Source organism: Prionailurus bengalensis, chromosome C1 (assembly GCF_016509475.1).
Source record: "Prionailurus bengalensis isolate Pbe53 chromosome C1, Fcat_Pben_1.1_paternal_pri, whole genome shotgun sequence".
Taxonomy (NCBI): Eukaryota; Metazoa; Chordata; class Mammalia; order Carnivora; family Felidae; genus Prionailurus; species Prionailurus bengalensis.
The window spans coordinates 69,565,770-69,579,093 of record NC_057345.1 but is presented as its reverse complement, the minus strand read 5'-3'; positions in this window follow the sequence as shown (position 1 = coordinate 69,579,093).

The window sequence follows — 13,324 nt, the reverse complement described above, 5'->3', positions numbered from 1 at the left end:
AGACTCTCTTTTCTGAATTTTTATAGTGCTAATTGCTCATTCTCCATTCTAGATATTAAATTGGTAAAATTGTTGAAACTCTTGACATCCTATTTTATGTGATAGAAACTTAAATGTAGCCCCCTGCAGGATATGGACATGGCTATTTCCTTTAATGAAACACAGTCTCAATGCTGAAAATATGGCACATAGTGTTGTTACTGGTTCTGTTCATGAACAAGAATTTCTAAACCATGCAAGGATGATTTAGTGATCCCGTATCTTGCCAAAGGCTTAACGTTTCCAAATAGGCTTTTGCACAATGAAGTGTAAAGTTCATGAGCTGCTGTTGCCATGAGCTTTACATAAGCAACCTCTAGGAACTGGTCCGATAGCCAACTCTAAAATTTTGGATGGCCAAGACTCACTGTGCTGCTGTCAACTTTGGTTAAACTGGTTATATTATTTTTGTACAGAAAAGCAGAGTGTACTGAGGATAAATGTGCTTGTTACTTCCTTCTAAAAATTTCTATGATAAAAGTATTTTTATAGCTACACAAAAGAGAAGTTTTCTTATAGTGAGACCATTAATTGAAAATGGAAAAATGTGTCATACGCAAAAATCCAGTCCACTAATTATCACCAAGAATATTCCCAGGCCTTTCTGCTGCATGTGTGCAAATGAGGGATTTAAAATATTAATGTCCACAGCACAGCGCAATGACCTTCAATGCCTCCATGATGACTGTTGGACCTTTTTTATTTCTGGGAATTCCTAAAAGAGTCTCATGTTCTTTAACACCTACTTATCTTCTCTCTGACTGCTCCAGGTACACTAGCTTTGCAAACAATCAGACTCTAAAACCCAGACTGGTTTCATTTGGAATTAATGCTAGGGACCCAGGACTGGAGGTCTGCCGATCAAGAGAGACTCACTCCCTGCTTTGTTTAGAACAATTATCCATATACATTATGCCTCCTTCTCCCCATTTCATAAACAGCTAAATTAATACGTGCTCTATTTACTCCTCATGTCTTTTTGGGAAAATGAAATGAGTTAATAAGTGTGAAAGCATATTAAGTTGAAAGTGCTAGATAGTTATATGAGATTTATAATTCTCTGAACACAATGCTAACTTGTATTATGAGACCGCTATTTAGAAAGATAAGACCAAATATGAATCTACACATTCCAATACAAGTAAAGGATAGAACTTAAAAAAAAGTAATTCATTCTTTTTGAAAAGATAAACCTATTTTGGAATTACATATTATTTGATTTGTTTTCAGATCTGAAACAATCACCCATATCGTTGCCTCTGGCCATAATTAGTATTAAAAACATAAGTCATTTATCAAATACATGCTGGCTAAATTATCAAGAGCATTTCAGAAGAGATTGTGTCCAAAATTTTTCCACTCAATGAACAAAAATAAAATAAAATACTGGGCCTACAAAGTATAGGGTATAGTTCAATTTTGTTCTTATTAAGCTTTATGGGCAATGTTTCTATTGAGAATTCACTATTTATTATTATTATTATTTATTATTATTTCTTAGAACTTGATACAATAATAGAATTGAGATGGACATGTACAATTTCTTCTTGTGTGCAAGTGGGGAGACTGAGGACACAGGGGTGAAACATCCTTCCTAGCAGATTAGAGACCACAGTACATCTGATTCCCTGGCTGGTTCTTTGTTGATGCTTCTCTACTCTTGGGTACTGACTTACCTTCAGAGTTCAATAGAGATTATTGTCAGTATACAAATTGCTCCAGATGTGGTGAATTAAACAAACGAAATGAAATGTAATGTCTCACAAACAAAATAATGGTTGTAAATTAAACGAGGAAAATACATTGTGTTGTCGAGTGGGAGTAGAAAGTTTGATCAGAGAGGTAAGAAGAGAAAGCAGGTTTGTGTGAAAGTTTAAAATAGATTATTTACATTCAATAAAAAATTATTAAAACCCATTGTAGTACTGAAATATATATACACATATTTGTGCATACATATATAAAATCTTTGTACAACAGAAGCAAAAAATGTTTCAATGATTTGTTCATCAAATATCAAGTACTTATCGTATATCAACCAGGCACTGTGTAGGCCTTTGAGCTTACATAAATGAAAGACACATCTCTGAAAGGGCTGATGGTCAAGTGAAATGATTAAGGTATGCATTAGTTAACATGGAAACATAATTTCAGCGTATTTCTTTGAAAATTATTGAGGCTTTTGCATAACATTATACTGGGAAAACAACCTCAGAGTGTTTAAAAATCAAAACAGTAGAATAAAACATACGTTATAATCTACATTATAAAGCACTAATTTAAATGAAGAGAACTTACATCTCCTTTGGAAAAGATGTATAGAAGGGAATTTGGGGGGAAAAATTATTTCTACTGTATCTTTCAGTCTTAAGAAACCACAACTAACGTGAAGATTTCTTCTTTCTTTCTAAAATTATAGTAAAAAAGTGATAGCATTAGGTACTTTTTTATGAGTTAAAAATAATGAACAATAATATAAAATCCAATATGACATGAAAAGAAGCTGATGGAAAATAGAAATTTTAGAAGAAAATATGTATCATCTACAAAATGTCATCATTTGGCCTCATTTCAAGAAATTTAGACATATCATCTGAAGCCATGCCTTCTTGAAAAATCTTTTAATATAAATCCCACAGCCTATTCACTACTTTATTGAGTAAAATCTTAAATTAAATTACTTCTTTCAAAGACTGGGCAAATTCAACTCACAAAATCATGTCTATGTACTAGTGATATCAATTTTATCACTCTCCTTCATTTCTTTAAATAAAAAGCGCTTAAAAATTTGTACCTGAGTTTCAAATAACATTCGAACCAGGTAGTTATGACTGTCTGTTAAAGTAAACAACTCAATAAATATAAGACTTACCTCATGTTACAAATGATTTACCAATAAGTGTCAAAAAGTATACTTCTTTTACAAGACAAGGCAAAATCATAAAAACTGACATTTATTTCTGAATCTCTTTGACAGAAGACATCTGCTCTTAGCAAATCCACAACTTAGCAGTTTGTGTTGGAAAGAAGGAAAATACTTATCATTGTACTAAAAGGTTCTTGAAGATTATAAACAACTTCGATTATTTATCCTAATTTCTTTCACTCTTCATGCCATTAACTTCATCTTTGGACTTTGATAATGCCCCTCCTTCAAGTGAAAATTCTCTTTTGAAAGGTTTCCAGAGAAATCATTGGCTTTTCTATCTGTAATATTTCTTACATTTTGATCTCCTGATTACATCCTTTAATTGTGGGCATCCTCTATCACTCAATTTTTTTAAGTTTATGTATTTATTTTGAGAGAAAGAGAGAGAGAGCAGGGAAAGGGCAGAGAGAGAAGGAGACAGAGAATCCCAAGCAGACTCCACGCTGTCAGCAGACAGCCCCATGCAGTGCTTGATCTCACAAACTGTGAGATCATGACCTGAGCCGAAATCAAGAGTTGGATGCTTAACTGACTGAGTCACCCAGGTCCCCCAGTCTCTATCACTTAAAAAAAAAATCCCTGTCCAACAGACAGAGTGTTTTTTTCCCTCAGGGCTCTGACTTTCATGTCTATACTAATAAATAGCAACTCTCATCACCACTTCTGTTTTCTATACTCATTTCTAGATTTGTATTTCAAATGCCTCTTCAGGTATTTAAACTTGAAAATCCCACCCAAATCTCCAAGCCAATCTGCCCTCATTGAGCATGTTATTCCCCCCTCCAAACCAACTCTAATTCCCAACTGTTCTGCTTTGCCAGTGAAACCATGTCTAAATTATTCGGGTTCTGCACCTTGAGCCCTCTCTGACTTATATTTCCTATATCAAAGAATGTTCCAACTCCAGAACTCCCATATCTAATTTTCATTTCAATAAATAGCACACAATTTAATACAACTTGCCAAATTTAAAGAAAATAAAAATAACCAGTGATTAATTAGCTAAGACAAAAAGCAATTTCCAATTTTAATACTTAAAAGGGTTCTGCTGTATATTTTCAATGATAGAACTAAAGGGTTTTCTTCTTTGCTTGAAGTTTCATTTTAAAACAGAAATTATACACACCAGAGGAACTAAAACATTTTTTAAAAATTTCATTTGAATTCTTATTCCTTTACTAAATTAAGGAAAATAAACATGTGACTTTGAAACTTTAGGTTTTCTTTATCCTTTTAGATATTTAATCATTTCTAATCCCTTCAGATCCTCATTATATATATCCTACCTCTGAGAGCACTGGACATTTTAAGGGACAACATGTCTTTTCTATCATTTGCATGGAATAATGGAATATTATCCACAAGCCCAACATAACTACAGATAAGGGAGTGTTATATGTAAAAAATTGTGTAGTGAACTAACATCAACTCTAAATTAAACCAGCTAGATTCCAGAAAAGTAGAATGTTACAGATGGTAGTAACATAAGGTTTATAAAAACACAAAATGCAGTATTTCTAACAAACATGCTTGTTTCCAATTTTTTTAAATAAATAAGTTTTGTATAGTTTAATGTTTCCCCACCAAAGTTTCTTTCAGCACACAAACAGCTTTTCCTCTTCAGGCATCTCCCAAACCTAGAATTAAGTATTTGAAATGTACATTGTAGAATCACCAAGCTTTCTGTAGTTGTTACAGCTTCTAGAAGAACTCTAACGTGTAACCTTTTCTGAAGATTTTTTCAAAGTTCTTATTAGTTCTTTACCAGTTCTGCTTGTTCTTTTAACAGCTCATTTGGTGGGAGAGAGGGATGTTGTTCAATACTATCACAGCTGGCTTTCTCTGGTTGGTAACTACCTGCATATTACACTGGATTACACTTTTATTGCAAATACAACAAATAGCCTTGAGCCACTCTGCTGTTTCAAGGATTTTAAAAGTTCTCCCTCATCAAGTATTGACTTTTTGCAACTTTTGCCACCAGGTGCAAATTGTATTTCAATGGCATGCTGATCTCCAGGAGAGGTTTGTTTACACAGTCATTCTCCAGGGATACTGGATGCACAATGCTTTTTGTTCAAGAGTAGCTGATGCTTTGTAGAGCTTTATGGAGACTTACAAGTCAATTGCTCACTCTAGGGACCCACAAAAATCATGCAGTGCTCCTTGAGAAGTAGCACTGATATCATACCAAATTCAATGGGGGATTGAAGGTACGCAGTGGAAGAGAAGTCACCTAGACTACAGTTGGGTGGTAGTCCATGAAAACCATTAAAGAGATCCTCCTTTTCAACACCGTTCCATCTTGCTCAGGTCTTAATTACAGAATTATCACAGTATAGGTAAATACTAACACATATATTTTAAGGCTTTCGTTCTTTCTTTAGAGTTTGGCATTATACAATAAAAGTCCAGGAATCAAAGATCTTCTAGAGTTTGTATTTTCTATTGCCATGGCAGAAGCTATTCTCTTTGTGTCATAGAAGAAAAGTGGAACAAAACAGACTCTAGGCACTGAAGCCACTGCGGTATTGAGATAGAGCATGTAGTGATGGTTTTGAGAACTTACAAGTTTTGAACTCAAAATATTTTAGTAATATTAAAAAACATTTTCTAAAGAAAGGTTGCAGAACTAGATCACCCTATGTCAAAAAAACTGGAATATTAAAAACCTCCTTGGGGCACCTGGGTAGCTCAGTCAGTTAAGCATCTGACTTCAGCTCAGGTCATGATCTCACAGTTCGTGGGTTTGAGTCCCATGTAGGACTCTGTGTTCTCAGGGTGGAATCCACTTCAGATCCTCTGTCTCCCTCTCTCTCCATCCCTCCCCTCCTCAAAAATAAATAAACATTTAAAATTTTGATATAAAAAAACCCATCCTTAGAGACTGCATATAAATTTGGGAAGATTTTCACCCCAAGCTCCCTGTCTGTTTTAATTTTTGAAAAAAATTCTGAAAGCCAAAACAAAAATAATAAATTTGCAACGTTAAAACTTTTATCATATCAGTTCAGCATGACTGATCTTCTTGAGTATCTACTCTGTGCCACTCACTCTGCTAGCCATTGAGAATACATGACTAGGATAGTTCCTGCTCTAGTCTACAGAGAAATAGAAAGAGAGGGGGGTGGGGGAGATGTGAATACTTAATTCCAGTCTAATGTGGTGAATAAAGAAGGAAGCTCATTACATACATGATCAAACCTGAGTGTTAGGAAAGGCTTCTTTGAGAATATAATTTGTGGACGACAATTTCATATGATTTGACAAATAGACTATTTTGGTCTTAGCAAGGAGGGTGGATTTTAGGAAAGTAAAAGTAAGACTAGAAGCAGACAGACTAGACAGACAGAAGGCTCTTATAGTAAGATATGAGTTGGAGACTGGGCCAGTATGAGGAGAACACCCAAGAAATGAGATCACACGTAGATGAAATGAGATCACACGCAGCATAAATTCATCTCACTGTCATGGTTTCCCACATTTACCTCTTTCCTTATCTCCCTGCTCACTCAAACCTTACTAAATATCTGGAGGAATTTAATTGAAATCTATTGAAGGTCACCCTGACTTTATTTTTTGAATGGCTTCTTTTTTTTTTTCTCCTGAGTTTACTCAGAGTGGTTTGAGCCTCTGGTTTCTAGTCACTGCCAGCTCAGAAGTTGTTTTCCAAGGTAAATATTCTCATAGTGTCCGTGTGTTTTGTTGTTTTAGGAGTGAGACAGAAAAAAATAAACCCAAATTGCCTATTTTACTGTAGGTATCTGAAGAATGGCCTATCATTTGAAATTGCTTCCTATATATCAATTAAGTAGAACACAAAAGAGTTGGATATAACTGAAATATTTACATTGAAAAATTTACTATAAAGCTCTGCAACATCTTTAATAAAGGCACCTTTAAGAAAATTTATATCTAGCCAGGGCTTTACAATGATAACTTATTTCATCTCTTTTATTAAAGACCACCAGGAGAACTAATAATTGAAATGTTATTTGTAACAGCCTCTGTTTTGGATGTAAATCTCATAAATTTTGTATTATTAGCATTGACCATTAATTTGTGCTGCATCAATTGAATTTCTAGCAGCTTGGCAATAGAATTAAACTACCCCTAGGCAGGACTTCTAAATAGACAATTATGTACCCTTCATGTACATAATTGATGTTCTGTATGTGATAACAAAATATTATATTATCAGCACAGAACTAATATTCATTCTAAATGATTGCCTCTGATTAATGTAAGCTTGCTTTATTTTTATCTTCCCAATTTTTTATAATCTGTGACACAACTGGCACTCTCAATATAAGATAATTTCCAAAGTAAGTGTGCAAAAGTACAGCATTTGGAAATTTAAAAATGAATTGATACCATTATCTACCCTAATATGCCCTAGGCACTTCCAGAGGAAATGCAATGGAAGAAGATAAGAAACTTCCACCCTCTTCACAACTTTGTCCAACACAAGTCCACTTAATTAGCATTTAATTTCATTCAAAAAGGTGAGACTAATTTTATTTCTGGGCAGTGGTAAAAACTATGAATGACAATGGAAGTTGTAAGTAAATGTCTATAGGCTCCAGCAACTCCTATACCTACCATTTTAGGTCAAGATAATGTTCTTAATGGCATGCGCTCTATTAAGACTGACAATAAACAAATAAATGATTACCTATTAGTGAGTGTGATAAATTATGTAAAGAAAACAAATCAAGAGAACAGCAATGAGTGCCTGGGGATGATATAGTCAGAGATGACTTCTTTATGCAAGTAACATTTGCATTCAGTGGCTGATGAGAATATGTAAGCCATACAAAGATCTGAGGGAAGAGGGTTCCATAGTAGAAAAGAGCAAGTGGCAAGGCCCCCGATTGAGAATGAGCTTGGAATGTTTAAGGATAAGAAAGAAAGACAATACATTTGAAGTTCTGTAAGCATCATGGAGAATGGATGGAGATGATGTCCAAGAGAATGGGAAATTCAAATGGAGTAAGACTGCTAGATTTCAATAAAAGGCTAAATGTGAAAGTTCCCACATGCAATCAAGCAGAAAATAATCTTCCTTCCATCTTCAAAATATATCCAGTAACACTCCCAAACTCTTTTTACCAGGCTAGCATTATCCTGATACCAAGACCAGAACAGGACACTATTAAAAAAGAAAACTACAGGCCAGTATCGCTGATCAATATAGGTGCAAAAATTCTCAATAAAATATTAGCAAACTGAAATCAGCAGCACATTAAGAGGACCAGTCACCACGACCAAGTGGGATTTATCCCTGGGATGCAAAGATGGCTCAACATAAGCAAATCACTTAATACAATGTATCACATTAAAAGAATGAAATACAAGAATCATATGATCATCTCAATAGACACAGAAAGCATTAGACAAAATTCAACATTCATTCATCATAAAAACTCTTGACAAATTAGGTATAAAAATATATTTCAACGTAATAAAAGCCATAAATGAAAAACCCAAAGTTAACATCATACATCAATAAAGTTGAAATCCTTATTCTAAAATCAGGAAAAAGAAAAGGGCACTCACCCTTATCACTCCTCCTTAATGCAGAGCTGTAAGTCCCAGCTAGAGCAATCAGGCAAGAAAAACAAAAGGAGTCATAATTAAAAAGGAAGAAGTAAAGTTGTATCTATTTGTGAATGACATTATTTTATACATAGAAAATCCTAAAAACTCAACCAAAAAAAAAAAAACCTGTTAGATCTGATCAATGAATTCAGTAAAGTTGCAGGATATAAAACTACATACAAAAATCAGTAGCATCTCTATACACTAAAAACAAATTTTCTGAAAAAGAAATAAAAAATCAATACCATTTACATTTATAAGAGCATCAAAAATATTAAAAAAGAATAACTAAGAGGTGAAAAATCTCTATGCTGAAACCTGCAAGACATTGATGAAAGAAACTGAAGAAGATACAAATAAATGGAAAGGTACCTTTGTTCATACATTGGAAGAATATTGTTAAAATGTCAATGCTATTAAAAGTCATCTATAAATTCAATGCAACCCCTATCAAGATTCTAATGGCATTTCTTTTCTTTTTTTTTTTTTAATTTTTTTTCAACGTTTTTTATTTATTTTTGGGACAGAGAGAGACAGAGCATGAACGGGGGAGGGGCAGAGAGAGAGGGAGACACAGACTCGGAAACAGGCTCCAGGCTCCGAGCCATCAGCCCAGAGCCTGATGCGGGGCTCGAACTCACGGACCGCGAGATCGTGACCTGGCTGAAGTCGGACGCTTAACCGACTGCACCACCCAGGCGCCCCTCTAATGGCATTTCTTAAAGAAGTAGAAAAAAGACTCCTAAAATTTGTATGGAACCACAAAAGATGCTAAGGAAATCCTGAGAAAGAATAAAGCAGGAAACCTCCTAATTTCAAGCTACATTATAAGGCTATTTGTAAGTGGCATAAAAACAACAAATAGACCTAAGGAACAGAATTGAGAGCCCAGAAATAAACCCAAGCGTGTATGGCCAGTTAATACTTGACAGGGGAGCAAAAAAACACTCAATGGAGAAAAGACAGTCTCTTCAATAAATAGTACTGAGACAATTGGATATTTACATGTAAAAAAAAAAATGAAGCTGGACCCATAACCTACTCTACTCACAAAAATTAACTTGAAAAGGAATAAAGACTTAAATGTAAGATTTGAAACCATGGAAATCCTAGAAGAAAATATAGGAATAAATCTCCTTGACATGGATCTTGGTAACAGTTTTTTGGCTATGGCACTTAAAGCACAACAACTACATAAAAATAAACTAATGGGAATACCTCAAACTAAAAAACAAAAGAAATCATCAATGAAGTGAAAAGATGAAACACCAAATGGGAAAAAAATTGCAAACCTTATGTCTGATAAGGGGTTAATATAAAAAATGTATAAAGAACTCACACAACTCAATAGCAGAACAACAATAACAATAAAAATGAATTAAAATGGGCAAAGGACCTAAATAGACATTTCTCCAAAGAAGATATATGAAAGGCCAATGGGTATATGAAAAGAAGCTCAACAGCACTAGCCATTAGTGGTGGCAAATTAAAACCACAATGAGATATCACCTCAGACCTGTTAGAATGACCATCACCAAAAAGACAAGAGATAACAAATGCTGGTGAGCATGTGGAGAAAAGGGAACCCTTGTGCACTGTTGGTGGGGTTTTAACTTAGTATAGCTACTATGGAAAACAGTATGGAGGATCCTAAAAAAAATTAAAAATATAACTGCCATATGACAATTCTACTTCTGGGAATATATCTAATGGAAATGAAAATGCTACCTCAAAAAGATATCTGCAACCCCCCACCCCACGTTCATTGTATTATTTACAATAGCCAAGATATGGAAATAACCTAAGTGTCTATGGACAGATTAATGGATAAAGAAGTTGTGAGACACACACACACACACACACACACACACACACACACACTGGAATATTATTTAGCCATAAAAAATGAGGAAATCCTACCATTTGCAACAACATGGATGGGACTTAAAGGCATTACACTAGATGAAGTAAGCAGAGAAAGACAAAAACACTATGATCTCACTTATATGTAGAATCTAAAACAAAACCAGAAACAAGCCAAACTCAGAAAAAAAGATCAGATTTGGGGTTACCAGAGTGGGGGTGGGGTGGGGGGAGGTGGACTAGAGGAAAGTGGTCAAAGGCTACAAACTTCCACTCGTAAGTACTAGGCATGTAATGTACAACATGATGACTATAGCTAACACTGCTGTCTGATATATAGGGAAGTTGTTAAGAGAGTATATCATAAGAATTCTCATCGCGAGAAGACATTTTTTTCCTTTTTCTCCTTTTTACTGTAACCATATGAGAAGATGAATGTTAGCTGAAACTATTGTAATCATTTCACAATATATGTAAATCAAATCATCCTGCTGTGCACCTTAAGCTTATATAGTGAGGCATGTCAATTATCTCTCAATAAAACTGGGAAAAAAGTATATTCAGAATCTGACCATTTCTCAGAGCTTCTATTACTATAGTCCTATTCAAGCTATGATAACTTTTCACCTGAAATTTTACAATACTCTTTAATTATATCCCTGTTTTCACCTTGCACTGTGTTCTTCACATATCAGTCAGTGATCCTCTTAAAACAGAACCATCTATATGGTCCATGAACTGTGCCTTTGAGTAAATTAGAAAAAGATACTTACTATGGGCAGATGTATTTGGAAAATGAGCACCATCTGGGAAGAAGAATTAGAAAAATTACCTCCCTGGGATTTCAATCCTTTCATCCCCTTGGCCAAGCTTCTATGCACTATACAAAACACACAACTACCGATGACTTCCCAGGCAAACCCTATGTCCCATCCTGCTTTATACTTTTCCATGTACTTCTATTCTAAAATACTGTTTCACTGATTTATTATTGTCCTCCCCTGGCCCCTGTCTTCACTAGAATGTCATTTCCATGAAGCAGACATTTTGATTGTTTTGCTTACTGCTTTAGCCTCACCTCTCAGAATAGTCCTGGCACATAGTAGGTTCTCAATAAATATTAGGGAAGTGAATGATGAACATCACTGCAGCATTTTAAACACTCTGGCTGATACTGGAGAATGGAATTTTAAAGAACTAAGTGTGGTACCAGGAAAACCACTTAAAGAGGCAACTACAGGAATCTGAGTCATTGGTTGCTTGGATTAAAGTGATGGCAGGAGAAATGGAGAGAAGTGGATGGATTTGGAATCATTTTGATTGGTAAAGCAGACAATACTTGCAGACAGATTGGATGTGGAGAAATAGGGAAAAGGAGAGACTCAAGGGTGACTTCTAAAGGTTTGATCTGAGTAACTAGGTAGATGGGAATGCAATTTACTGAAATGAGAAACACAGGGAGAGGAGATTTGACTGTTGATGGATGTAGTGGGGTGGAAACTAGGGCAGATTTCTCTTATTGATTTTCTTTTATTTCTCTCTTCTTCTCCTTCTTTGACAAACCAAATATATGAACCATTTCCTTTATGGTTTTTTTCCATCCTTTTGAATTTATGCTCAAGAAAATCTTCCTTACTCTAAGGAATTATGCCTTTAGTTGTTTTTAAGATTTCATGTTTTGTAGTTAAATTGTTGCATCATTTGGAATTTATTTAGACAATAACATCAAGTTCTAATTTAATTTTTCTCAAACATTTAAGCGATTATCTCAGAAACTTTTGCTCATTTTTTCCCCTACAGATTTGAAATAACACTTTTTTATATATTAACTTTTTATATATGTTTCTGGGATTTCTTTTTCTGTTAATGGTAATGTTAAATACTATATATATTTTTTCCAGTTAATGTGGTTAGAGTACCTCGTTGTCGTTGTTTTTTTTTTTTTATTTTAAAAGTTGGATTGATTGTTCTTAACCATTTATTTTTCCTAATCAATCCCTTTAGTATTCTAATCCATTTTTATACCTCAGCCAAGTTATCTTATTTAAATAATTTAGTCTCTACTTTCAAGCTCCCCTTCTTCACCACTGGTTTTCTCTATGGTCTAATTATAAAGGGTTTATGTCTCTCTGCCTTACGTTTGCCATGTACCTTCTTAGGATATTGTCTCTCTGCCTAGGGAACCTCATACTCTTCCTCCTAGACTCAAATTAGAGGTTAATGCCTCTACAAATTCCATTTGGTAGCTTCATTACTATTATCTGTATAGTAGTCTATCCATCTGCCCTAATCTCACCACACTGTAATTTCTTATACTTGTATCTTTGTCTTTAATGAAGTTGTGTCTTCAGATCTTGTCCATGTTTGAGTCTCCACAATCTCTCACCTTTCCAGTCATTTAATAAGTGTTGAATACCTATTCATTTAATGAATAAATATGTAAAGATTGTTATATTGGCTTTCATCCATCTTTAATTTTCCAGGCTAAAAAGTCCCAGATCTTTTAAGAAGTTGTCATATGACACTTAAAATTTCTGGAAACACCATTTATAACTATTTCTTTTTTTTTTTTTTTTTAAATTTTTTTTTTCAACGTTTTTTATTTATTTTTGGGACAGAGAGAGACAGAGCATGAACGGGGAAGGGGCAGAGAGAGAGGGAGACACAGAATCGGAAACAGGCTCCAGGCTCCGAGCCATCAGCCCAGAGCCTGACGCGGGGCTCGAACTCACGGACCGCGAGATCGTGACCTGACTGAAGTCGGACGCTTAACCGACTGCGCCACCCAGGCGCCCCTATAACTATTTCTTAAGCATAACCTACTAACTGCTAAAATGTCGAAACTGAACATTCAACTGCATATATTCTCTAACCACAAAAAAAGTGGAACTG